The 27,038-nt window shown below is 36.4% G+C and overlaps 1 protein-coding gene and 1 pseudogene across 6 annotated transcripts in view; one reads left to right on the top strand and one right to left on the bottom strand.

Annotated features, from left to right (window-relative positions):
• CTNNA3 (catenin alpha 3) overlaps nt 1–27,038 on the bottom strand; it is a 1,703,691-nt gene that overhangs the window by 1,279,418 nt on the left and 397,235 nt on the right. The window lies entirely within an intron of this gene.
• LOC118969164 (short coiled-coil protein pseudogene) lies at nt 3,998–5,650 on the top strand (annotated as a pseudogene).

The raw sequence follows: 27,038 nt of genomic DNA, 5'->3' as shown, positions 1-27,038 counted from the left end.
TTTCACATGTGGCTTTAATTCGTAAAGAAGCCATTTTGCCTTCATAATAATGCCAAAGAAAAATTTTACAAAGCCCCCACATGGAACTATAACACCCTGTATGTAGATATTTGATACTATGCAAAATCTTTGACCTATTTTCAAATGGAGCTCACTCAGGTTCAGAAATAAGTTCCTTAAAACAATGATCATAAGAAATTCAACTAATTGACTTTATTCTCTGAATCATGCACTCCAGTGGACTTTAATTGCAGTATTATAAAACCAATGTGATAAGAATACAAAACAGAATGACAGGAGAACAGGCAGCATTGATTACCAATGTAACCTCAGCCAGAAACAAGAGGTGGGTGAGGTTATTCTTAATTGATGCCTGGCAATCTTTCTTCCCCTTTACAGCACTTCTCTAATCATTTATTTTAAAATCAGATAGCTTGGAGCCCAAACATGGCTTCCTCTAGGTCAACTGTCCTTAAGCTGAGTTCAAGTCTTCTTTCCAAACACACAGCCTCGTAGGATATGTACTCCTTGAGCAGAATGCCAGGGAAAGAATCACAGGAATCTGATAGTGGAAACACATGGATTAACAAAGAATCCAAGCCCTAAAGGTTTGAGAATCTTAAAAAAGAACATGTTAATTATGTGATATCAGTTTCATTCATATCAACAGAAAGACTTAAGCTACATTTTTCTTAAGTTATACTATTTGCTAGTTCAGAACATGAACCATCTACCAGATGGGTAATTGCAAAGCAGGACTACCAAAGGAGAAATTCTTATACTGCTTTAAAATGGGAAAAGAGGGCTATCATTAAATGTATAGGACAAAACAAGTAACATTGTTTATAGGCCACTAAATCCACAGAGCTTTATACATTTATATGATTCTCTTCCCTGCACTTCTGACAGGACTTTGAATCTCTCCTAGAATCTTTCTCAGGAGTTCAGCCACAGAACTGAACTAACTTAAACGTCCTGCCATCCTAGCTGTTCTACAATCACTGGAGTTGCCCTAATTTCTCAAGTTAAAATATCCTGTGGTTCCAAACTCAATCCACCTTACTTTAAGAACTGCAGTGCCTATTTTTTTAAATGTCCATTAGATAAAAGTATTAAGCAAAATCAATACTTTATTAAGTCACAGTTCTGGAAGCCAAACTGTTTTAGCAGTAGAGGATATAGAGTAATATTTAAAGAATAGAGAAGAAAAACTTATTTCTTAGAATTTGTAATGCACTGAAGCATCTTGGCAATTATTTGCTAAAGTTTCTGGCCTCAAATAATCTTAGAACTTTAAGATCACTTTCTGGTCTATTTCTTTGTTATTACTCCATCTAGGTATATTGGGTCTATCTTTTTCATGAACATATTTTTTAAATCTCTATACCCCACCCCACACCACCACTACTTAACAGATGGTTTTCTAAATCTTAACATTCACCAAAATCTATCATTCTCACTTATTATTTTAACCATCCCAGCCTCCAGAGACTCTCTTGCATGGAGTCCCATAATATTTCTTATTTGTAGCATAATATAGTAAAGAGTATAAGGTTTTGCTCCTAGACACTTCTGTATCAGAGTCCTAGTAAGTCATTTAATCAGCACAGGCCTTAGCTTCCTCATACCCAAAATGGAACAATGCCTATGTCACCAGGTTTTTATGAGAGATAAATAATATGTGAAAATGCTTATAATTCAGTGAGAAGCTGGAAAGGACAAAAATAAAGCTTTTAAAAACTCAATAATAAAAAGACAAAAACCCCAATTTAAAAATGGGCAAAATAATCTAAAACAAAATTCCTGATTCAAAGAGACATGCACCCTTATGTTTACTGTTGCACTATTTACAATGGCCAAGATATGGAAACAACCTAAGTGTCCATCAATAGATGAATGGATAAAGAAGATGTAGTACATATACACAATGGAATACCATTCAGCCATAAGAGGAAAACAAATCCTACCATTTGCAACAACATGGATGGGGCTAGAGAGTATTATGCTCAGTGAAATAAGCCAGGCAGAGAAAGACAAGTACCAAATGATTTCCTTCATTTGTGGAGTAGAAAAACAAAGCAAAACAGAAGGGAATAAAATAGCAGTAGATTCACAGACACCAAAAAAGGACTAGTGGTTACCAAGGGTTTGGGCAGGTGGGGGGAAAGAGGAGAAGGGTTAAAGGTGCACAATAATTCACAATCACAATATAAGTTGGTCACAGGGATGGTTTTACAACATGGAGGATATAGTCAATGATTTCATAACATCTTACTATGTTAAGACATAGCAACCACATTAAAGGGGGAGAGGATTTAATGATATGGGTAACTGTTGAACCACTGTGTTGTATATTTGAAACCAACATAAGAGGGTATATCAACAATACTTCAATTAAAAAAAGGTGGGCAAAATATTTTCATAGACACTTACAAAGGAACATATATAAATGGCTAATAACCACATGAAAAAAATACTCAAGATTATATTCATTAGGAAAATGCACATTAAACTACCATGAGATGCCACTACACATCTTCCAAAGGCTAACATTCAGAAACTGGAAGTCACATACATTTGTTGATGGGAGAGTAAAATGGTACAACCCTTACTATACATCTGTCCAAACCCATTGACTGTACCACATGAAGGGTGAACCCTAAGGGAAACTATGGACTTTGGGTGATTATGATGAGTCAGTGTATGATCATCCTTGTTAACAAATGCGCAGTTCTGGTGGGGATGTTGATAATGGAAGCTGTGCATGCATAGCGGGCAGGAAGTATATGGGAAATCTCTGTGCCTTCCTCTCAAATATGTTGTGAACTTAAAACTGCTCAAAAAATTAAGTCTTCTTCAAAGAAAAGAATCAATATTGAATATTATACAACACATATTTTCTGACCACAATGATACTAAATTAGAAATCAATAAAATGTTCCAAACAAATACAAATAACTAACACATATGGTTCTTGTTCATATCAGGCATTCTTCCAACTATATGAACAATTTTAGAATATGTGATTTTCATAAACCTATGTAATGCAGGTACTGTTATCATCACCCCTGTTTTACAGTTAAGCAAATGAAAGCAGAAAGAAAATAAATTACTAAGCACACACACACACACACACGCACATGCAAACATGCACACACACATAAGTGGTCAAGCTCACCTGTGGCCCTAGTGCTTGGCAACCTGGCTCAAGAAATGGAACTTTTACTCCATTAGCATTAGGAACAAATTTACAATATTGTATATCAACTATACTTCAATCTAAAAATAAATAAAAATATTAAAATTTTTTTAAACATTAGGAGCAAAGAAAACATTTTAATGTAAATGAGATAACACATAGATGAGAAACTTGAATAGAACAGCAGCTACATATTATTTAAAGAGAAATTTTGAGCCTTAACTATTAATCTTAGAAGTTACTTTTTTAAATGACTGAAAATGAATGTGGTAAGCAGCCAACTCAAGAAATTGAAAAAATAACAGTAAACCCTAAGAGGATAGAAGGAAGGAAATGATGAAGATAGAATCAGAAACTAGTGAAATGGGAAACAGTCTAGATCAATAAACTCAGATGACTACCTCCAAGTTCAGTAAGTATAACCAACTAGAATTTTCCCATTGGTGTTAATGGTTTAGAAAGCATGTATCACATTATAAACTGTTCTAATATCTCCTGTAATTTACATATGTTCTTTGGCTTTCTCTTCTCCAGATTAAATCAGTACAATTTCTTTATCCATCTTTATGAATCCTGCTTTCTAGCCCTTCATTAATTTCCATAACTATCTTTTGGGTGTTTTTTTTCCCTCACTTCTTCATATTCTTCTTAATTTATGGATCCTAAAACTAGCATAGAACTTTAATGAGAATCTGAATGGTACTGAGCATTGTTAGAAAATTACTTCTGGGTCTTACATTATAAATATTTAGGATGATTATATAAAATGAACTACAATATATTTCAGGAAACTTAAAAATGTCAGGTAATGCTAACCGGGTTTCAGAAGAATATCAACAAAATAGAGACTTAATTGTAAATTAAAGTCTGTAAGCATCATCTCCAGGATTATACAATTTGTTTTATTGGATTATGCATCAATTTAGGAAAGCCTATCTATTATAAGAAACTCCTAAAACAACTGTTTTCATCTCAATGGAAATTATAAAAAGTACCTCACACAATTTCCTCATTTGCTTTTCAAACATATCAGAAAGTAAAGAATAGTCACAGGTCATAAGTTGTTACACTAGACTCTAAATACCTTTAAAATACTTACAGCTTCAGTTTCAGAAATTCTATTCAAAGGAAATGGTCAGAAATTAAAATAAATATTTATGGACAAATATTCTCAATGCAGTATTCTTTATAATATCAAAACTAGAAACAAACAAAATAGAGCTTAGTATGTTAAATATATTTTACTATAGCTATACAATGTAATATTATGCACTCATTGTATCTGTTTTCAAAAAAAAATGTTAATTTCATGGGGAAATGTTTGATGTATAAAATACTGTGAAAAAGTTAACTATAAAATTATATATGGTTGAAATATTTGCAGATGAAATGGTATAATGTCTGGGATTTGCTGCAAAATACATGGGGGAGTTAAGTGAGTGTGACATAGATGGAACAAGATGGGCCATGAACTGATAATCATGATGGGTGATGAGTACATACAGGTTCATTAAACTATTAGTTTTACCTTCATATATGTTTAAATGTTCTATAATAAAAGATTAAGAAACTCATATGTGCATTATGATCCTAATTACAAATCTGTATATATAGACATAATATTATAATATAAATATTTAATATTATATAACAGATATGCTTAACTTAAAGAAACCACCACCAAACATTAACATAGTTTGCTTAGAGTGGCTGGACCTTCCTTATTCATTAATACTTTTCTAATGAGACTTTCAAGTTTACAAGCATCCCACATCTTTCAGGATACTAAATTCACTCTGCTTTACTGTGTCAAATTATCTTGAACTCTAAAACTCATAATTTTATATGATGATTATGTATATCAAATAAGTTCAGTGTTCACTGCTCTCTGAGGAGGCTGGCTCCCAGTACACCAGGATAGCTCTTTTTTAGCTGAGCACATAGATAGGTGGTTGTATGCAATGTGAATGAAAACAGGAAATTATGTAAAATAAAGGGTGAAAAAGCTAAATTTAGATCAAGGTAACTGTATGAAATGTAGTTAGAAGTCAGAGAAGCTGAATGTTTTTTAGTTCTAGGAAGGATAAAGTGGAAGAATCTCTTTGGCAGTGTTGTAAGAAGGAGATTATTTTTGGAGAGCATGTAAGTCTAATAAGGATTTTGAGGTGAGTTGGTCCAAGTGTTGGGGCCTGAGGGGTCCTTTAGATGCCTCCCCTCCCAGCTCTTTGAATGACAGAACATTCATCGAGGGTTTCGTATCCAAGGTTCAAAAGTTTGTTACTTAAGATTATGAATACTTACATGGATGATCTCTCTGCAAGAGTAGATGCAGTTAAGGAAGAAATTCTGAAGCTAAACTCAGGAAACCAAGTTCTTGAACAGTATACAGAAAACCTCAAGTCAGCTTCTCGTGTTTTTCAAACAACTGACACAAAAAGCAAAAGAAAGTAAGGGAGTGATAACCCTTCTGTTTAATGGAATTGTACTGGTCTTTTTTTCTTTAAAATTTGGATAGATTCCAAAAGTTACAGTACTTTTGTTTATGGTTTCATTGAATATTTATGTAGATAACTTCAAATTTACGCAAAATTAAGAGCATAACCGAGGATTTCCATGAGTTGGTGTATTATGTTAGTCTATGGAAATGTGCAAATGTACTGTAGAGACCTTATAATTAGAAACACATATATTTATGAAACTTGAAAATGAATGTTTTAAAGAATTTGCTTTGACTTATAGGTTTAGCACTTTTATTATAGGCATAGTTAAGAGAGACTAGAAATAACCACCATTTTGTGAAAAAGTGATCAAAATCATGTACTGAATACACCCAGCTTTATGAACCCTGTCCACCAATTTGTGCCTCTTCCCCATTTGTTTCTCTTTTCCCATTTCCCTTCACCTAAGGGGAAAAAAATGATTTCACACTGTAAAAGTAATTTCAAGAGTTAATCATCTATGAGAGTAAATTCTAACTGCTGAAACTTAAGCAAAATAGTTGTTTTCTCAGTAAGAGCTTATTTGTTATATTTAATAGTAACAAGATTGTTAATTTCTCTTTAATTGAAAACAGAGACTATAAAAATGAAGATTTTTCTTTGAAAATGAATTGTTGAATTGGGAAGATCTGTTAAAACTTCCTTTTTCAAAATAACCCATTTTGTACGTGAGAAGATGAGCTCTGGATGTGTTATATGTTTGAAATAGAAATTTTTGATAAAAAAAAGAAATAAGATGGAAAAAGTACTTGGTATACAGCCGCGACCAACTCGAAATGTTTTAACTTAAGATTTGTGCTATCTCTGGCACAGATTATATATTTTGGGGAATATATATGAAAGTGGGTTAAGTTTGACTAACGTTGTGTAAATCCTATCTACAATACTTACAGAGAGTTTAGTCTAAAGACTTATTTGTAATACCCAAAAGATAAACTTTTATAAAATCCCTTGAGTGTATTAGTATCAGAATCATGAATAAAATGGAAGTTTAATATGTAATCTAATTGATACTCCCTCAGTATTTTATCTTTATACTTCTGCAAAAATCTTCTGTAAACACAAATACATTGCAGAGTTTTACTCATTCTTTAACAGTTTTTAACATTTCACTTTGTGGATTCCATCTGGTAAGGAAATTAGTACCAGAAGTAATGTTAAATATAAAAAGAGATCTACAGAAAAAAAAAAAAGAGAGATCTACAGGAGGCGGAGCCAAGATGGTGGCATGAGTAGAGCAGGGGTAATCTCCTCCCAAAACCACATATATTTTTGAAAATACAACAAAGTAAACTCTTCCTAAAAGAGAGACCAGAAGACACAGGAAAACAGCCAGACCACATCCACACCTGCGAGAACCCAGCGCCTCACAAAGGGGGTAAGATACAAGCCCTGGTCCAGTGGGACCCAAGCGCCCCACACACCAGCTCCAGGAGGGAGGAGAGGAGTTGGAGCGGGGAAGGAGAGGGAGCCCAGGACTGCTAAATACCCAGCCCCAGCCATCCGCACCAGAGGGCAGACACAGTGCATGCGTGAAGTGCTGGAAACTAGGGAAGCAGGAGAGTAAGACCTGTGAGTGGGTCCCTGCAGATGTTACACCTGGGACAAAGAAAAGCGAGTGCTTTTTGGAAGTCCTAAAGGGACAGGGACCACACTGCCAGATGGAAGCGACCTGGGACACTTAGTCCAGCAGCAGGGAATCTGGGGAACTCGGGGCACTATAACCCCCTGGGTAGCAGGGAGCACAGAGGTCCCTCAAGGAGATAAATAGCCTCCTGGCCTTTCCCCTCCAATGTGGCTCCACCATATAGGAGCAGCAGCCCAAGGCAGGTCATGCCCACAGCTACAGCGGAGATACACTCCACAGCAGCAGGGCAGGAATCAGAAGCCCTTTCTGCACATAGCTGCCCAGCAAAAGCCACTAGAGGTCGCTGTTCTCCCAGGAGAGGAAGGCCACAAACCAACAAAAAGTGAAGTTCTTCCAGCCGTCACTCGTGCCGGCTCTGCAAACTATCTCTATCACCATGAAAAGGCAAAATTACAGGCAGACCAAGATAACAGAGACAACACCAGAGAAGGAGACAGATCTAACCAGTCTTCCTGAAAAACAATTCAAAATAAAAATCATAAACATGCTGACGGAGATGCAGAGAAATATACAAGAGCTAAGGGATGAAGTCCAGAGAGAGATCACAGATGCCAGAAGGAGATCACACAAGTGAAACAAACTCTGGAAGGATTTATAAACAGAATGGATAAGATGCAAGAGGCCACTGATGGAATAGAAATCAGAGAACAGGAACACATAGAAGCTGACACAGAGAGAGATAAAAGGATCTCCAGGAATGAAACAATATTAAGAGGATTGTGTGACCAATCCTAAAGGAACAATATCCATATTATAGGGGTACCAGAAGAAGAAGAAAGAAGAAAAGGGATAGAAAGTCTCTTTGAAGAAATAATTGCTGAAAACTTCCCCAAACTGGGGGAGGAAATAATAGAACAGAACACGGAAATACACAGAACTCCCAATGGAAAGGACCCAAGGAGGACAACACCAAGACACATAATAATTAAAATGGCAAAGATGAAGGACAATGAAAGCATTTTAAAGGCAGCTAGAGAGAAAAAGGTCACCTATAAAGGAAAACCCATCAGGCTATCATCAGATTTCTCAACAGAAACCTTACAGGCCAGAAGAGAATGGCATGATATATTTAATGCAATGAAATAGAAGGGCCTTGAACAAAGGATACCGTATCCAGCACGATTATCATTTAAATATGAAGGAGGGATTAAACAATTCCCAGACAAGCAAAAGTTGAGGGAATGTGCTTCCCACAAACCACCTCTACAGAGTATTTTAGAGGGACTGTTATAGACGGGAGCACTCCTAAGACTAAACAGATGTCACCAGAGAAAATAAAATCACAGCAAAGAAAGCAGACCAACCAAATACTAACTAAAGGCAAAAAATTAAATCAACTACCCACTAGAAGCAGTTAAAGGAAACACAAAAGAGCACAGAATAAAACAACCAACATATTAAGAATGGAGGAGGAGGAATAAGAAGGGAGAGAAGAAAAGAATCTCCAGACAGTGTATATAACAGCTCAATAAGTAAGCTAAGTTAGTCAGTAAGACACTAAAGAGGCTAACCTTGAACCTTTGGAAACAACGAATCTGAAGCCAACAATGGCAATAAGCACATATCTTTCAATAGTGACCCTAAATGTAAATGGACTGAATGCACTAATCAAAAGACACAAAGTAACAGAAAGGATAAAAAAGCAAGACCCATCTATATGCTGATTACAAGAAACTCACCTCAAACCCAAAGACATGTACAGACTAAAAGTCAAGGGACAGAAAAACGTATTTCAGGCAAACAACAGAGAGAAGAAAGCAGGGGTTGCAGTCCTACTATCAGACAAAATAGACTTCAAAAGAAAGAAAGTAACAAGAGATAAAGAAGGACATTACATAATGATAAAAGGCTCAGTCCAACAAGAGGATACAGCCATTCTAAATATATATGCACCCAACACACGAGCACAAGAATATGTGAAACAAATACTAACAGAACTAAAGGAGGAAATAGAATGCAGTGCATTCATTTTAGGAGACTTCAACATGCCACTCATCCCAAAGGATAGATCCACTGGGCAGAAAATAAGTATGGACACGGAGGCACTGAACAACACACTAGAACAGATGGAACTAATAGACATTTATAGAACTCTACATCCAAAAGAAACAGGATACACATTCTTCTCAAGTGCACATGGAACATTCTCCAGAATAGACCACATACTAGCTCACAAAAAGAGCAGCAGTAAATTCGAAAAGACTGAAATTCGACCAACCAACTTTTCAGACCACAAAGGTATAAAACAAGAAATAAATACTACAAAGAAAAGAAAAAGGCTCAAAAACACATGGAGGCTTAACAACATGCTCCTAAATAATGAATGGATCAACGAACAAATTAAAGAGATGAAGGAATATATGGAAATAAATGACAACAACAACACAAAGCCCCAACTTCTGTGGGACGAAGCAAAAGCAATCTTAAGAGGAAAGTGTATAGCAATCCAGGCATATTTAAAGAAGGAAGAGCAAACCCAAATGAATAGTCTAATGTCACAATTATCAAAATTGGAAAAAGAAGAACAAATGAGGCCTAAGGTCAGCAGAAGGAGGGACATAATAAAGGTCAGAGAAGAAATAAACAAAATTAAGAAGAATAAAACAATAGAAAAAAAATCAACAAAACCAAGAGCTGGTTCTTTGAGAAAATTAACAAAATAGATAAGCCTCTACCCAGACTTATTAAGAGAAAAAGAGAGTCAATACACATTAACAGAATCAGTAACAAGAAAGGAAACATCACAATGGACCCAACAGAAGTACAAAGAATTCTTAGAGTCTAGTATGAAAACCTATATGCTAGGAAGCTGGAAAATCTAGAAGAAATGGACAACTTCCTAGAAAAATACAACCTTCCAAGACTGACCAAGGAAGAAACACAAAAGTTAAACAAACCAATTATGAGCAAAGAAATTGAAACAGTAATCAAAAAACTACCCAAGAACAAAACCCCCGAGTCAGATGGATTTACCTCGGAATTTTATCAGACATACAGAGAAGACATAATACCCATTCTCCTTAAAGTTTTCCAAAAAATAGAAGACGAGGGAATACTCCCAAACTCATCCTATGAAGCCAACATCACCCTAATACCAAAACCAGGCAAAAACTCCACCAAAAAAGAAAATTAGAGATCAATATTCCCAATGAATGTAGATGCAAAAATACTCAATAAAATATAAGCAAACAGAATTCAAAAATACATCAGGAGGATCATACACCATGACCAAGTGGGATTCATCCCAGGGAGGCAAGGATGGTACAACATTCAAAAAAACCATCAACATCATCCACCACATCAACAAAAGAAGGACAAAAACCACATGATCATCTCCACAGATGCTGAAAAAGCATTTGACAAAATTCAACATCCATTCATGATAAAAACTCTCAGCAAAATGGGTATAGAGGGCAAGTTCCTCAACATAATAAAGGCCATATATGATAAACCCACAGTCAACATCATACAGAACAGTGAGAAGCTGAAAACTTTTACTCTGAGATCAGGAACAAGACAGGGATGCCCACTCTTCCCACTGTTATTTAACATAGTACTGGAGGTCCTAGCCATGGCAATTAGCCAAACAAAGAAATACAAGGAATACAGATTGGAAAAGAAGAAGTTAGATTGTCACTAATAGCAGACGACATGATATTGTACATTAAAAACCCTAAAGACTCCACTCCTAAAATACTAGAACTGATATTGGAATACAGCAAAGTTGCAGGATACAAAATCACACAGAAATCTGTGGCTTTCCTATACACTAACAATGAACCAATAGAAAGAGAAATCAGGAAAACAACTCCATTCACAATTGCATCAAAAACAATAAAATACCTAGGAACAAACCTAACCAAAGAAGTGAAAGACCTATACCCTGAAAACTACAAGTCACTCTTAAGAGAAATTAAAGGGGACACTAACAAATGGAAACTCATCCCATGCTCTTGGCTAGGAAGAATTAATGTCATCACAATGCCCATCCTTCCCAAAGCAATATACAGATTTGATGCAATCCCTATCAAATTACCATCAACATTCTTCAACGAACTGGAACAAATAGTCCAAAAATTCGTATGGAAACACCAAAGACCCCGAATAGCCAAAGCAATCCTGAGAAGGAAGAATAAAGTGGTGGGGATCTCACTCCCCAACTTCAAGCTCTACTACAAAGCCATAGTAATCAAGACAGTTTGGTACTGGCACAAGAACAGAGCCACAGACCAGTGGAACAGATTAGAGACTCCAGACATTAACCCAAACATATATGGTCAATTAATATTTGATAAAGGAGCCATAGATATACAATGGGGAAATGGCAGTCTCTTCAACAGATGGTGCTGCTGGCAAAACTGGACAGCTACATGTAAGAGAATGAAACTGGACCACTGTCTAACCCTATACACAAAAGTAAATTTGAAATGGATCAAAGACTTGAATGTAAGTAATGAAACCATAACACTCTTAGAAAAAAACATAGGCAAAAATCTCTTAGACATAAACATGTGTGACCTCTTCTTGAATATATCTCTCCAGGCAAGGAAAACAAAAGCAAAAATGAAGAAGTGGGACTATATTAAGCTGAAAAGCTTCTGCACAGCAAAAGACACCATCAATAGAACAAAAAGGTTCCCTACAGTATGGGAGAATATATTTGTAAATGACAGATCCGATAAAGGCTTGACATCCAAAATATATAAAGAGCTCACCCACCTCAACAAACAAAAAACAAACAATCCAATTCAAAAATGGGCAGAGGAACTGAACAGACAGTGTTCAGTTGGCCACCAAAAAGAAGTTCAGATGGCCAACAGACACATGAAAAGATGCTCCACATCACTAGTTATCAGAGAAATGCAAATAAAAACCACAATGAGATATCACCTCACATCAGTAAAGATGGCCACCATCCAAAAGACAAACAACAACAAATGTTGGCAAGGATGGGGAAAAAGGGGAACCCTCCTACACTGCTGGTGGGAATGTAAATTAGTTCAACCATTGTGGAAAGCAATATGGAGGTTCCTCAAAATAGACTTACCACATGTCCCAGGAATTCCACTCCTAGGAATTTACCTGAAGAATGCAGCACTCCAGTTTGAAAAAGACAGACATACCCCTATGCTTATCACAGCACTATTCACAATAGCCAAGAATTGGAAGCAACCTAAGTGTCCATCAGTAGATGAATGGATAAAGAAGATGTGGTACATATACACAATTGAACATTATTCAGCCATAAGAAGAAAACAAATCCTACCATTTGCAACAACATGGATGGAGCTAGAGGGTATTATGCTCAGTGAAATAAGTCAAGCAGAGAAAGAGAAATACCGAATGATTTCACTCATCTGTGGAGTACAAGAAGAAAGGAAAAACTGAAGGAAGAAAACAGCAGCAGAATCTCAGAACACAAGAATGGACTAACAGGTACAAAGGGAAAGGGACTGGGGAGGATGGGTGGGTGGGGAGGATGGGTGGGTAGGGAGGGATAAGGGGGGAAGAAGAAAAGGGTTATTATGATTAGCATGCATAATGTGGGGGGTGGGAGAAAGGGGAGGGCTGTTCAACACAGAGAAGACAAGTAGTGATTCCACAACATTTTGCTATGCTGATGGACAGTGACTGTAATGGCATTTGTGGGGGGGACTTGGTATAGAGGAGAGCCTAGTAAACATAATATTCTTCATGTAATTGTATATTAATGATAATAAAAAAAGAGAGAGAGAGAAAGAAAAGGGGGATTGCTCCTGATAGGATAAAACTAACTGCAAATCAATGATTAATGCATGCTTTACATATGCTTAATTTTGATCTTTTAAAGTTTGTCAGATGATCAGCTATGGAAGTAAATTTTTCTGATAATATTCCTTTCTCTTAAAAAAAAAAGCAGTTCCTGTGTGGTGATCTCCAATAGGTTCTTCACATTGATATAAAGGTCATATCAAAGTGTGGGCAAAGGGTTTGTTTGTGTTTATACAGAGGATCAAAGCCTAATTGGGCTACCCAGAAAATGAATTAAGATACGATATGAAGAAGAACTTCCAACATCAACATCCTCTGGAAGAGTCATTCCAGAATATGAACATCAAAAAACTTCAACAAAGATCCTGGAGCTGCTGCAGTTGTAGCTGCAGTCATCCCACTGGTTCCTGGACTTGCCATTGGAATGAAGAAGGAGATATCTAAGCTGGCCTGTGCATATAGTAAAACAACAAATTTGACTGGATCTATACTGTCAGAACTCAACCAAGAATTAGGAGAAGTGCAAGTTGCAGTGCTCCAAAATCGTGCGACTATAGACAATCTACTGCTAAAAGAACATATGGGATGTGAACAGTTCCCAGGAATGGGTTGTTTTGTCTGATTTTTCTCAAACTATTCAAATTCAGTTAGACAATATCCATCATATCATTGATAAGTTTTCACAAATGCCTAGGGTACCTAACTGGTTTTCTTGGTTTCACTGGATATGGCTGGTAATTGTAGGTCTGCTTTTGTTATGTAGCTGTATTCCTATTATGTTAATGTATGTGCACAATTTAATTAGTACTTTAAAACCTATACATGCTTAAGTTACTCTACAAGAAGATATGTCAAAGAAATAATCAATCTTCCCATTTTTTCTTCTGTCTGCTACATCTATAGCTTTTCTTCTTTCTTCATAATTATAACCCTTTAGTAGAATTCGTGCCTCATATCGAAAACTACAGAGTATCATAATTCTTCCAAGTGGTAAAGATATCTCAAGACAAATGCTGGGCATAGAAGCCACAGGGCATAAATATGCAAAGTAAAAAGCTAACCTTTTCAAACAATATGGCTTCTCTCTCACTTACCAACTTTACATTTCACTGTATGGCACCAGAAGATGACTGGTTAGCCAGAGACGGGTAAGATTCCTCAAGGGAGAACAACCTAAGACAGGCACAGTTGCAGGGGGGCCATCATGAGAGAAATTGGGTACCAGCAGAGGGGAGGCTTAGAACCTCACCCTCCCTGTTTTGAGAGAAATCTTCTGCATCCGTGGATGTTTTGTTGCCCTTGTCTAGCTTGGATTAATACTTAGTCTACAGGCACAGACGTGATCATCTACATTTGCCCTCTTACAGCACTAAATTATGTTTTCTACCTTTATCTTGCATCTACCTACCACTTCAGCATTTTATTAAAAATAATAATAATAATAATAATAATAATAATGATAATAATAATAAGGGAGAAATGTGGAATTCACATATAAATCAAGTATAAAAATCAAACGAATAATCTGACTTGATTGTTTATAGTTCATGATGCATGATCAAAACCGAAAGTTTCTGTGATATGACTGCCCTTGCATTGTTTACCGTGTAAGAACTTATTCACTATGTAAGAACTTGTTCACCATGTAAGAACTTGTTTGTTATGTTTCAGAAGATTGGAGACTGTTGAGATATAGGCTTGGGGTTGATTAATGACTGTGCATTGAGTCCCCTATATAAAATTTTATTGTTGTTAAAAACCATTTGATCAATAAATATGAGAGATGCCCTCTGAAAAATAAATAAATAAATAAACAAATAAATAAATATGCTTCAATAGTGGGGGGAAAAAGAGATCTACTAATGTAGTTTATGGTTATTGGATTTGGGCTACTTTTAATCATGGAATAATCATGCTTGCATTGGTCTAAGATTTGATGAATGACTTTAGCTGTATGAATATATAATAGTAATACTGCAAACATTGTGTGTCCCTTTTGTGACCTAATTCACAAACATTTAAAATTGTACTGTAATTTTTCTTTGCTGTTTAATAAATAGTCGCAGAAAAAAAATTTTGAAAATACAGACCTTCCACCCTTATGATGGGGTTATAGCCTGGTACAGAAGTTGAAAATATCATTAAGTCAAAGATGCATTTAAAATATCTAACCTACCAATCATTAAAGCTTAGCTTACCCTGTCCTAAATATGTTAAGAACACTTACATTAGCCTAGAGTTGGGCAAAATCATCTGTCATTAAGTCTATTTTATAAAAATAAACTTTGAATATCTCAGTTAATTTATTGACTGCTGTATTGAAAGTGAAATAGTTAATGCTTATATTAACATATAGTTCTAACATATTAACAAAATGTTTCCAAGTATATTGTTTACACTGGGATCACATGACTGACTGACAGTGCTATGGCTTACTGCTGCTGCCCAGCATCATGAGAGAGTATTGTATAGCATATTCCTAGCCAGGAAAAAGATCAAAATTTAAAATCCACCAGAGGGTTCAAGACGGCATCAAAGGAAGATCCTGAACTCACCTCTTTCCACAAACACAAGAAATCAACTACATATGGAATAATTCTCTCAGAAGGCAACTTAGAAACTGAATAAACAGAGCCTCTACAACAAAGGACAAGACTGAGATAGGTAGAAGAAAGAGGCAGAAATATAATCTCAATAAAGAAAAATGTATACCCATGCATGGCATTCCATGGTCAGAAGGGATCTCAAAGGAACGAAGTTTTCCCTAAGGAGCAAAAAGCTCATACTTCACATCAGGAACCCCAACTCTTAGTTCCTACACAGGAAATGAGCCCCCAAAACACCCAGCTTTGAAAACCAAAGAGAATACACCAAGATAACTAGACAACTGTAAAAGGAAAACCCATTCTTAAAGGGCTTGTGTACAGACTTCCTTGACCTAGAAATCAGCATGAAAACAACAAATTAAAAAATTCATGGACCATAAATAAAGGAAAGTCACTTACTAATTTTGGAGTAACTACCAAAAAGAGAGCTGTGCCTTTCATCAAGCACTGAGACACTGGTGGCAGCTATTTATGTTATTTCATTCTGCCATGCTGATCTTGGCACTGACAGGTGCCATTCTGAAATCTTCCCTCTAGACTGATGCAAGGAGACACCCCAACTGAGAGCCCCACACAAACCTGCACCACAGGCAGTCATCACAGCTGACAGGATGATAATTTCACTCTCCAGCATGACCAGAGCCATCATGGCTGGGACTTTAGGGGCAGAAAATTTACCTGAAGAAATAATGGCTGAAAAATTCCCTAACCTGGGGAAAGAAACAGATACCCAGATCTAGGAAGTCTAGAGAGTTAAAAAAAAAAAAAAAGATGAAGCGAAAGAGAGCCATATAAGATATATTATAATTAAAATGTCAAAAGCCAAAGATAAAGACTTTTAAAAACAGCAAGAGAACAACACTTATTACATAAAAAGGAAACCCCATAAGACTACAAACTGATTTCTTTTTAGCAGAAATTTTGTAGCCAGGAGGAAGTGGCACGATATGTTCAAAGTGCTATAAAGAAAAAACTTGCAACCAAGAATACTGTAACTGGCATATTTATCATTAAGAATTGAAGGAGAGATAAAGAATTTCCTAGAAAATCAAAAAGGAGTGCATAACCACTAAACCAGCTTTACAGGAAATATTAAAGTGACTTCTTTAAGCAGAAAAGGAAAGGCCATAAATAGAAACAAGAAAATACATGAAATAAAAAAATCTTGCTGGTAAATGCAAACATATCATAGAAGTATGTGGCCCAACCACATATAAAGCTAGAATAAAAGTTAAAAGATAAAAGCAGTAAATCAAAGTATAGCTACAATAATTAGTAAAGGGACACATCAAAGAAAAAATGTAAAATATGATGTGAAAATCACAAAATTGGAGGGGGAGAGAGGTGGTAGTGAAAATGTTATACTTTTAGAATGCAGTCAAACTTAAATGACCACCAACTTAAAATAGATAGCTTGTTATGTGTATGAACCTCATGGTAACCACAAAAACCTGTAAGAGACAAACAAATAGAGAGAAAGGAATCTAAACATAACACTAAAGAAAGTCATCAAATCATGAAGGAAGAAAGCAAGAGGAGAGGAAAGGAAAAGAGAAAAACTATAAAATAACCAGAAAATAATTAACAAAATGGAAATAATTAGGTATTATAAATGGTCTAAATGCTCCAATCAAAGACATAGGGTAGATGAATGGATAATAAACAAGATCCACCTATACAATGCCTACAAGAGAGTCACTTCAGATCCAAAGATACAAAAAGAATGAAAGTGAAGGGATAGAAAAAGATATTCCATGCAAATAAGCAAAAAAGCAAGCTGAGGTAGCAATACTTATATCAGACAAAACAGACTTTTAAAAAAAGGCAATAACAAGAGACAAAGATGGGCATTACACAGTGATAAAGGGATCAATCCAAAAAGAAGATACAACCATTTAAATATTATGTACCCAACAAAGGTGCACTTAATTATATACAGTAAAAAAAAACACACAAAGGGATAAATTGACAGCAATACAATAGTAGGGGAGATAGTAGGATTAAAGATGGTGGCATGAGAGGAGAGACAGAGGCTTCCTCCTAAAACTGGATACAATTAGAAAATTTAATTGGTGCAACTAATCCTGAGAGAGCAATAGGAAAGAGGACACATCAGACTGCACACACCTGGAGGAAAGAGCAGACCTCACTGAACAGGGTAATGTACCAGAGCTGTGGCTCTGCAGGACCCAAGCCACTCCCCCACCCCAGCTCACCGGTGGGAGGAAGAGAAATGGAGCAGGGAGGGAATGGAAGGCTTGGGACTGCTGAATACCTCGCTCCAGAGATCTGCGCTGGGAGCACAAACCTACATTTCATGGTGCTTTCATGAGACTCACATGACTACCAGGTTGGAAAGTTCCTGGGAAGACTGGGACAGCAGCTGCTTGTGGAAAGCAGGGATCCATATCCAGCTGCTCTGGGACAAAAACATACCTGTGACTGGCCCACTGGCTCAGGCAGTGGAGACAGGCACAGCAGCCAGGAGGTGGGGAACAGCACTTTCCTCCCCCAGGCACCAGTACCACTCCCCTGTGACTCCCAACATTGCTTCAGGGGCTGAGCAGCTATGGAATAGAGCTTCTGGACACTAGAAGGCGCCATATACAAACATGAAACACCAAAGGAATCTTTTCCAGAATAAAATTGTTAATACAACTCCTGAGAAAGATTTAAATGATATGGACCTCGTGACTCTTCCTGAAAGGAGTTCAAAATAAAAATCATCAACATTCTAATGAAGGTACGGAAAGACATCCAAGAACTCAGATATGAATTCAGGTCAGAGATCCAATTGTTGAAGAGCACGATGGAGGGTATTAAAAGCAGGTTGGATACGGTGGAGGAGACAATAAGTGAAATAGAATCTAGAGACAAGGAATACAAAGAAGCTGAGGCACTGAGAGAAAAAAGGATCTCTAAAAATGAAAGAATATTGAGAGGACTGTGTGACCAATCCAAGTGGAACAATATTCCCATTATAGGGATACCAGAAGAAGAAGAGAGAGAAAAAGGGATAGAAAGTGTCTTTGAGGAGGTAATTGCTGAAAACTTACCCAATCTGGGGAAGGACATAGTCCACAGATCTCCCAACACAAGGGACCCAAGGAAGACAACAGCAAGACACATAGTAAATAAAATGGGAAAGATCAAGGATAAGGACAGACTGTTAAAACAGCCATAGGCAGAAATAAGATCACATACAAAGGAAAGCCCATCAAGCTAACATCAGACTTCTCAGGAGAAACCTTACAGGCCACAAGGGAGTGGCATGATGTATTTAATGCCATGAAGCAGAAGGGCCTGGAACCAAGATTACTTTAACTGGCAATATTATCATTTAAATTTGAAGGAGGGATTAAACAATTTCCAGATAAGCAAAAGCTGAGAGAGTTTACCTCCCACAAACCATCTCTGCAGTCTATTATGGAGGGACTGCTGTAGATGGAAGTGTTCCTAGGGTTATATAGCTGTCACCAGAGGTAGTAAAGCCACAGTAGGGAGGGTGAAGCAGCTGATTGCAAGGCAAATGCAAAATTAAATTGACTATGCCCAAAGTCGATCAAGGGATAGACAAAAAGTACAGAATTTGATGCCTAATATATAAATAATGAAGGAGGAAGAAAAAGGAGGAGAAATAGAAAAGAACCTTAAGATTGTGTTTGTAACAGCATACTAAGTGAGTTAAGTTAGACTCTTAGATAGTAAGGAAAGTAACCTGGAACCTTTGGTAAGCACGAATCTAAAGCCTGAAATGGCAATAAGTACATACCTATCGATAATCACCCTAAATGTAAATGGACTGAATGCACCAATCAAAAGACATAGAGTCACTGAATGGATAAAAAAATAAGACCCATCTATATGCTGCTTACAAGAGATTCACCTCAAACCCAAAGACATGCACAGACTAAAAGTCAAGGGATGGAAAAAGATATTTCAAGCAAACAATAGGGAGAAAAAAGGAGGTGTTGAAGTACTACTATCAGACAAAATAGATTTCAAAACAAAGAAAGTAACAAGAGATAAAGAAGGACATTACATAATGATAAAGGGCTCAGTCCAACAAGAGGATATAACCAATATAAATATATATGCACCCAACACAGGAGCACCAGCATATGTAAAACACATACTAACAGAACTAAAGGAGGAAATAGAATGCAATGCATTCATTTTAGGAGACTTCACCACACCATTCACTCCAAAGGACAGATCCACCAGGCAGAAAATAAGAAAGGACACAGAAGAACTGAACAACACACTATAACAGATGGACCTAATAGACATTTATAGAACTCTACATCCAAAAGAAACAGGATACACATTCTTCTCAAGTGCACATGGAACATTCTCCAAATTAGACAACATGCTAGCTCACAAAAAGAGCAGCAGTAAATTCGAAAAGACTGAAATTCAACCAACCAACTTTTCAGACCACAAAGGTATAAAACAAGAAATAAATACTACAAAGAAAGGAAAAAGGCTCAAAAACACATGGAGGCTTAACAACATGCTCCTAAATAATGAATGGATCAACGAACAAATTAAAGAGATGAAGGAATATATGGAAATAAATGACAACAACAACACAAAGCCCCAACTTCTGTGGGACGCAGCAAAAGCAATCTTAAGAGGAAAGTATATAGCAATCCAGGCATATTTAAAGAAGGAAGAGCAAACCCAAATGAATAGTCTAATGTCACAATTATCAAAATTGGAAAAAGAAGAACAAATGAGGCCTAAGTTCAGCAGAAGGAGGGACATAATAAAGATCAGAGAAGAAATAAACAAAATTGAGAAGAAAACAATAGAAAAAATCAACAAAACCAAGAGCTGGTTCTTTGAGAAAATTAACAAAATAGATAAGCCTCTAGCCATACTTATTAAGAGAAAAAGAGAGTCAACACACATCAACAGAATCAGTAACAAGAAAGGAAACATCACGACGGACCCAACAGAAGTACAAAGAATTCTTAGAATCTAGTATGAAAACCTATATGCTAAGAAGCTGGAAAACCTAGAAGAAATGGACAACTTCCTAGAAAAATACAACCTTCCAAGACTGACCAAGGAAGAAACACAAAAGTTAAACAAACCAATTACCAGCAAAGAAATTGAAGTGGTAATCAAAAAACTACCCAAGAAAAAAGCCCACAGGCTAGATGGATTTACCTTGGAATTTTATCTGACATACAGAGAAGATATAATACCCATTCTCCTTAAAGTTTTCCAAAAAATAGAAGAGGAGGGAATATTCCCAAACTCATTCTATGAAGCCAACATCACCCTAATACCAAAACCAGGCAAAGACCCCACCAAAAAATAAAATTACAGACCAATATCCCTGATGAACATAGATGCAAAAATACTCAATAAAATTTTAGAAAAACAAATTCTAAAATATATCAAAAGGATCATACACCACAACCAAGAGGGATTCATCTCAGGGATGCAAGGATGGTACAACATTCAAAAAACCATCAACATCATCCACCACATAAACAAAAAGAAAGACAAAAACCACATGATCATCTCCATAGATGTTGAAAAAGCATTCGACAAAATTCAACATCGATTCATGATAAAAACTCTCAACAAAATGGGCATGCAGAACAAGTACCTCAACATAATAAAGGCCATATATGATAAACCCACACCCAACATCACACTGAACAGCAAGAAGCTGAAAGCTTTTCCTTTGAGATTGGGAACAAGACAGGGATGCCCACTCTCCCCACTGTTAGAAATCTGTGGCTTTCCTATACACTAACAATGAACTAATAGAAAGAGAAATCAGGAAAACAATTCCATTCACAATAGTATCATAAAGAATAAATACCTAGGAATAAACCTAACCAAGGAAGTGAAAGACATATACCATGAAAACTATAAGACACTCTTAAGAAAAATTAAAGAGGTCACTAACAAATGGAAAATCATCCTATGCTCCTGGCTAGGAAGAATTACTATTGTCAAAATAGCCATCCTGCCCAAAACAATATACATATTTTATATAATTCCTATCAAATTACCAACAGCATTCTTCAAAGAACTGGAACAAATAGTTCAAAAATTCATATGGAAACACTAAAGACCCCGAATAGCTAAAGCAATCCTGAGAAGGAAGAATAAAGTAGGGGGTTCTCCCTCCCCAACTTCAAGCTCTACTACAAAGCCACAGTAATCAAGACAATTTGGTACTGGCACAAGAACAGAGCCACAGACCAATGGAACAGAATAGACTCCAAACATTAACCCAAACATATATGGTCAATTAATATTTGATAAAGGAGCCATGGACATACAATGGGGAAATGACAGTCTCTTCAACAGATGGTGCTGGCAAAACTGGACAGCTACATGTATGAGAATGAAACTGGATCACTGTCTAACCCCATACACAAAAGTAAATTCAAAATGGATCAAAAACTTGAACGTAAGTCATGAAACCATAAAACTCTTAGAAAAAAACAGAGGCAAAAATCTCTTAGACATAAACATGAGTGACCTCTTCTTGAACGTATCTCCCCAGGCAAGAGAAACAAAAGCAAAAATGAACAAGTGGGACTAGATCAAGATGAAAAGTTTCTACAGCAAAGGACACCATCAATAGAACAAAAAGGTATCCTGCAGTTTGGGAGAATATATTCATAAATGACAGATCTGATGAAGGGTTGACATCCAAAATATACAAAGAGCTCACACACCTCAACAAACAAAAAGCAAATAATCCAATTAGAAAATGGGCAGAGGAGCTGAATAGACAGTTCTCTAAAGAAGAAATTCAGATGGCCAACAGATACATGAAAAGATGCTCCACATCACTTGTCATCAGAGAAATGCAAATTAAAACTACAATGAGATATCACCTCACACCAGTAAGGATGGGCACCATCCAAAAGATAAACAACAGCAAATGTTGGCAAGGTTGTGGAGAAAGGGGAACCTCCCACACTGCTGGTGGGAATGTAAATTAGTTCAACCATTGTGGAAAGCAGTATGGAGGTTCCTCAAAATGCTCAAAATAGAAATACCATTTGACCCAGGAATTCCACTTCTAGGAATTTACCCTAAGAATGCAGCACTCCAGTTTGAAAAAGACAGATGCACCCCTATGTTTATTGCTGCACTGTTTACAATAGCCAAGATATGGAAGCAACCTAAATGTCCATTAGTAGATGAATGGATAAAGAAGATGTGGTACATATACACAGTGGAATATTACTCAGCCATAAGAAAAAAACAGATACTACCATTCGCAACAACATGGATGGAGCTAGAGGGTATTATGCTCAGTGAAATAAGCCAGGTGGAGAAGGACAAGTACCAAATGATTTCACTCATATGTGGAGTATAAGAACAAAGGAAAACTGAAGGAACAAAACAGTAGCAGAATCACAGAACCCAAGAACGGACTAACAGTTACCAAAGGGAAAGGGACTGGGTAGGATGGGTAGGAAGGAAGGGATAAGGGCGGGGAAAAAGAAAGAGGGCATTACGATTAGTATGTATAGTGGTGGGGGGGCACGGGTAGGGCTGTGCAACACAGAGAAGACAAGTAGTGATTTTACAGCATCTTACTACGCAGATGGACAGTGACTGTGAAGGGGTATGTGGGGTGGGACTTGGTGAAGGGGGGAACCTAGTAAACAAAATGTCCTTCATGTAATTGTAGATTATTGATACCAGAAATAAAAAAAAGAAGCTACTCCAACATCTGGGTAAGAGATGAGGAAGTTCCAAACTAGGATAGAGAATGGGAGTAGGAAGTACAACTGACACACCAATAAGGTTGAAACATTTGGCTTTGACATCCACTCTATGCTGGCTTTCAGGTTTCTAGATTGGACATCTAGGAAGATGTTGATACTCTTAACTAAGACTGAGAATATAGGAGGAATAGTGAAGTTAGGATGGTAATGATAATGAAACTGATCATTGCTATCTATGCATATAAAGGCATATGGAATATGTAATTTGCATATTGTCATACTAAGAAAAATGATTCAATATGTAAGCTTCTGAGAATTCCCAAGACTTAGGTTCACATCTTATTTACTGACTTCACTTAAAGCAAAAAGGATAAAATGGAAATATATCTATGGTTGTTTTAATAAAAGATTTATTGATACACAATTCATACACTATAAAATTCACCCTTTTAAAGTATACAGTTCAACGGGTTTTCGTATGTTCACCAAGTTGTGCACCTATCAACACTACTAATTTTTAAAAATATCCATCAGCCCATACTTACGGAATATTTCGTCTTTTATGACTGACTTCTTTCATTTTACATAACATTTCAAGGTACTACATACATATTGTAGCATGTATCAGAATTTCCTTTTCGTTCCTTTATTGCCAAATAATACTGCATTTTATGGGCATACCATATTTTATCCATTATTCAACTGACAGACATTGAATTGTTTTCACTTTGACTATATGAACACTACTATGAATATTCATATACAAGTTTATGTGGGAGCATATTTTGTCATTTCCTTTGGCATTTACCTGGGATTATAATTGCTGAGACATAAAGGTCATATGTTAAAGATTTTGAGAAAATGTCAGTTTTCCAAAGTGGCTGCATGGTTTTACAATCCTACCAGCAATGTGTGAGGATTCCAATTTCTCCACATCTTTATCAATACTTGTTATTTGTCTGTCTTTTTTGTACAATCTTATTATACTTTTGATTTGCATTTTGCTAGTTACTAATGATACTGAGCATCTTTGTATGTATTTATTGGCCATCTGTATTTCTTCCTTGGAAAAATGAGCTTACTTATACAGGGTTTTTCCCCCAGATTGAGATAAAATTGGCATATAATATTGTACAAGTTTAAGGTATACAGCATAATGAGTGATATATATAGCTAAATGAGGTCTGCTCTGCTTTCAGATTCTTGGGGTTTGGACAGGTTTGCACCTTATCAATCAGAGCTTCTGGGGGAATGCTCATCTTAACCACCAAACAACAAAAAACTTTACGGTAGTGTCTGGTCCTTGAATTTTTTGTGTGTGTTCACCACCCATTCTCTCCCTTGCAGATGTTCCAGCAAAGCCTGCAGTGTCCTGTGGAAGAGGCAAGTCTTCACATGTTGACAATCATTAACGTAATAGGCCCATTTTATTGATATGGAAAAGGAGAAGAAGGACTGGTCTCAGGCTACCACCCCAAGGCATACTGTCTGACTGTGCAGATAGCCTTGGGAAAGCACCTGAAAGTCCCATTTTTGCCCCTCCCACATGAAGGCAAATTGATCTTAGGTATCAGAAACCTGTTCCTGTCAGTCATTTCCAAGAATCTCCTTGAAGATGAAGCACTTTTGCAGGAACACCTTTTGCAAAAACATCAGAGTGAAAGAGTAACTTTAAATGACAAAAGACTTTAAAATGTCCATGGTTAAAGATCTGATCAGAGTTCATTATGATGCAATTGACAAGGGAATTTGTTATTTCTATGACATGTATCTTAAAATTCTGACTATTATAATAGGACATATAGGAGAGTTCTATACAAATACACCCTAAAAGAGTTTAGCATCACTTCTTATTTGACAATGCTTCCCTTATAATTTAACATACCAAATAACCCTAATTAGTTTAGTATTTCTTTCATGAGGAGAGAGAACAACTATTTTGAGAAGTTCCAGGGTTTCTCTGAAAAATCCAAAAGTTAGTTTAAGGTCAACAATATTTCATTTAGAATTTGATTTTTGCTAAGTCTGTCGAAAATACCAACAGGTTTAAAACATGTGTTTAAATAGGATCAATAGCTCACTGTGAAACAATACTTAGTTATCCATTTAACCAAAGTGACAATTAAAGACCTCAAACAGAAAGGTACATATCTGTTAAAAAAAAAAACAACTCTTTTAATTCAGAAGACTCAGTTTTCTTAAGTAACCAAAGACCTGAGAAAGATAATATGAAGCACGGGAAATTATTTTAATAAAACAGTATCTTTAATTTCTAGGCAGAATACTTAAAAGATAAAGAAAAAATTTCTTTCACAATTTTACCAAGAATAGACCAAGTCTAAGAAACGTTTTCCTAGCAAATGAAAGAAAAGTTTTAGTTTTATGTAAGTATACTATTAGTATTTAAATTTATTTTTCTTTAAGTCAATTAAATAGAGCTCTTTTAAAAATCTATTTTGGCAGTACCCTCTGAAGGTAGAAACACATCACATATATATAACATATATCCATAAAAAAGTAAACATGCAGACTTGTCCTTTAGCCATAAATCAGGTACAGCAATACAAAACTCACTAGTTTATAAACAATACTTGAATCCAAATTTCTCTGGCAGAGAGAACAAGTTCAAGTTACCCACTCACATGGCAGAAGCTTCTTACTCATGTTTCTGGAGAAGACTTTTAAGATTTGTGTTTTCCCTTGATGAGTACTCTTATGGAGGCTGTGGACTAGATTTGGGTAAGGGAGTTTTCATGTGAGTATATTTTAAAAAGCCTCTTCCCCCTCTTTTTATTTTTCAGGCTCTGTGGGCACTGCTTTAATTATCTCCTGGGGTATTTACATTCCAAAGACATGATAAGATTTATAACTTCAAAGGGCAGAAAAGAATTAAAGTGTCCTCCCAGGAGTTTTAGGAACTATTTCTCTATATCAGAAATCCAGGGAAATTGCTATTTAAAATTTTCCATTTTATTAGGAGTCAGACAACATAGAGAGAGCATTGGATCCATTTCATTGTCAATCACCACAACATTCTCTCCTTTGCTCTCTGCACTTTCCCAGGGATTCTACCTCCTAGTGTCCTAATTACTCAGGACATCACAAAGCACTCAGGACATAATCCGAGGCAGTTTATACCCACCTACCTTTGCAAAACAGCTTGCTAAAATTTCTACTTTATTATTCTGCTCTTCCACATTGTCCTTCAGCCCTGAAGCTCACAGAATAGTGGACATCTATATGTCTTCTCCAACTTCACCTATTTTCCAAACTTTCAAACTTGAGCTTCAGCCTCTTGTTGGGCAACAGTGTCCAGGTAAACTGCCCACAGTAGTGGACAACCCATGGCAGCAGCCATGTGTTTTTTTTCTTTGCCACACTGCACTATGCACACTTTATTAAGCAGGCTCATTAAAGCAGACAGTGTTTTTAGGATGTCCCCATACTCATGTGTCAGTTCACATCCACCTAATACAGAGGCCACCCTTCCACACAGAGTAGTTGATGGCCAACTCAGGATTTCCCCCACAGATGCCATTTCTCCCAAGGCCCATTTCTTAAGTCTTCTGGTTGGCTCATGAATGGGTGGTTCAAAAACTTCCCCATACACAGAAGACAAGA

This window comes from Manis javanica, chromosome 7, assembly GCF_040802235.1.
Source record: "Manis javanica isolate MJ-LG chromosome 7, MJ_LKY, whole genome shotgun sequence".
Classification (NCBI taxonomy): Eukaryota; Metazoa; Chordata; class Mammalia; order Pholidota; family Manidae; genus Manis; species Manis javanica.
This window is presented reverse-complemented; position numbering and strand designations above follow the sequence as displayed.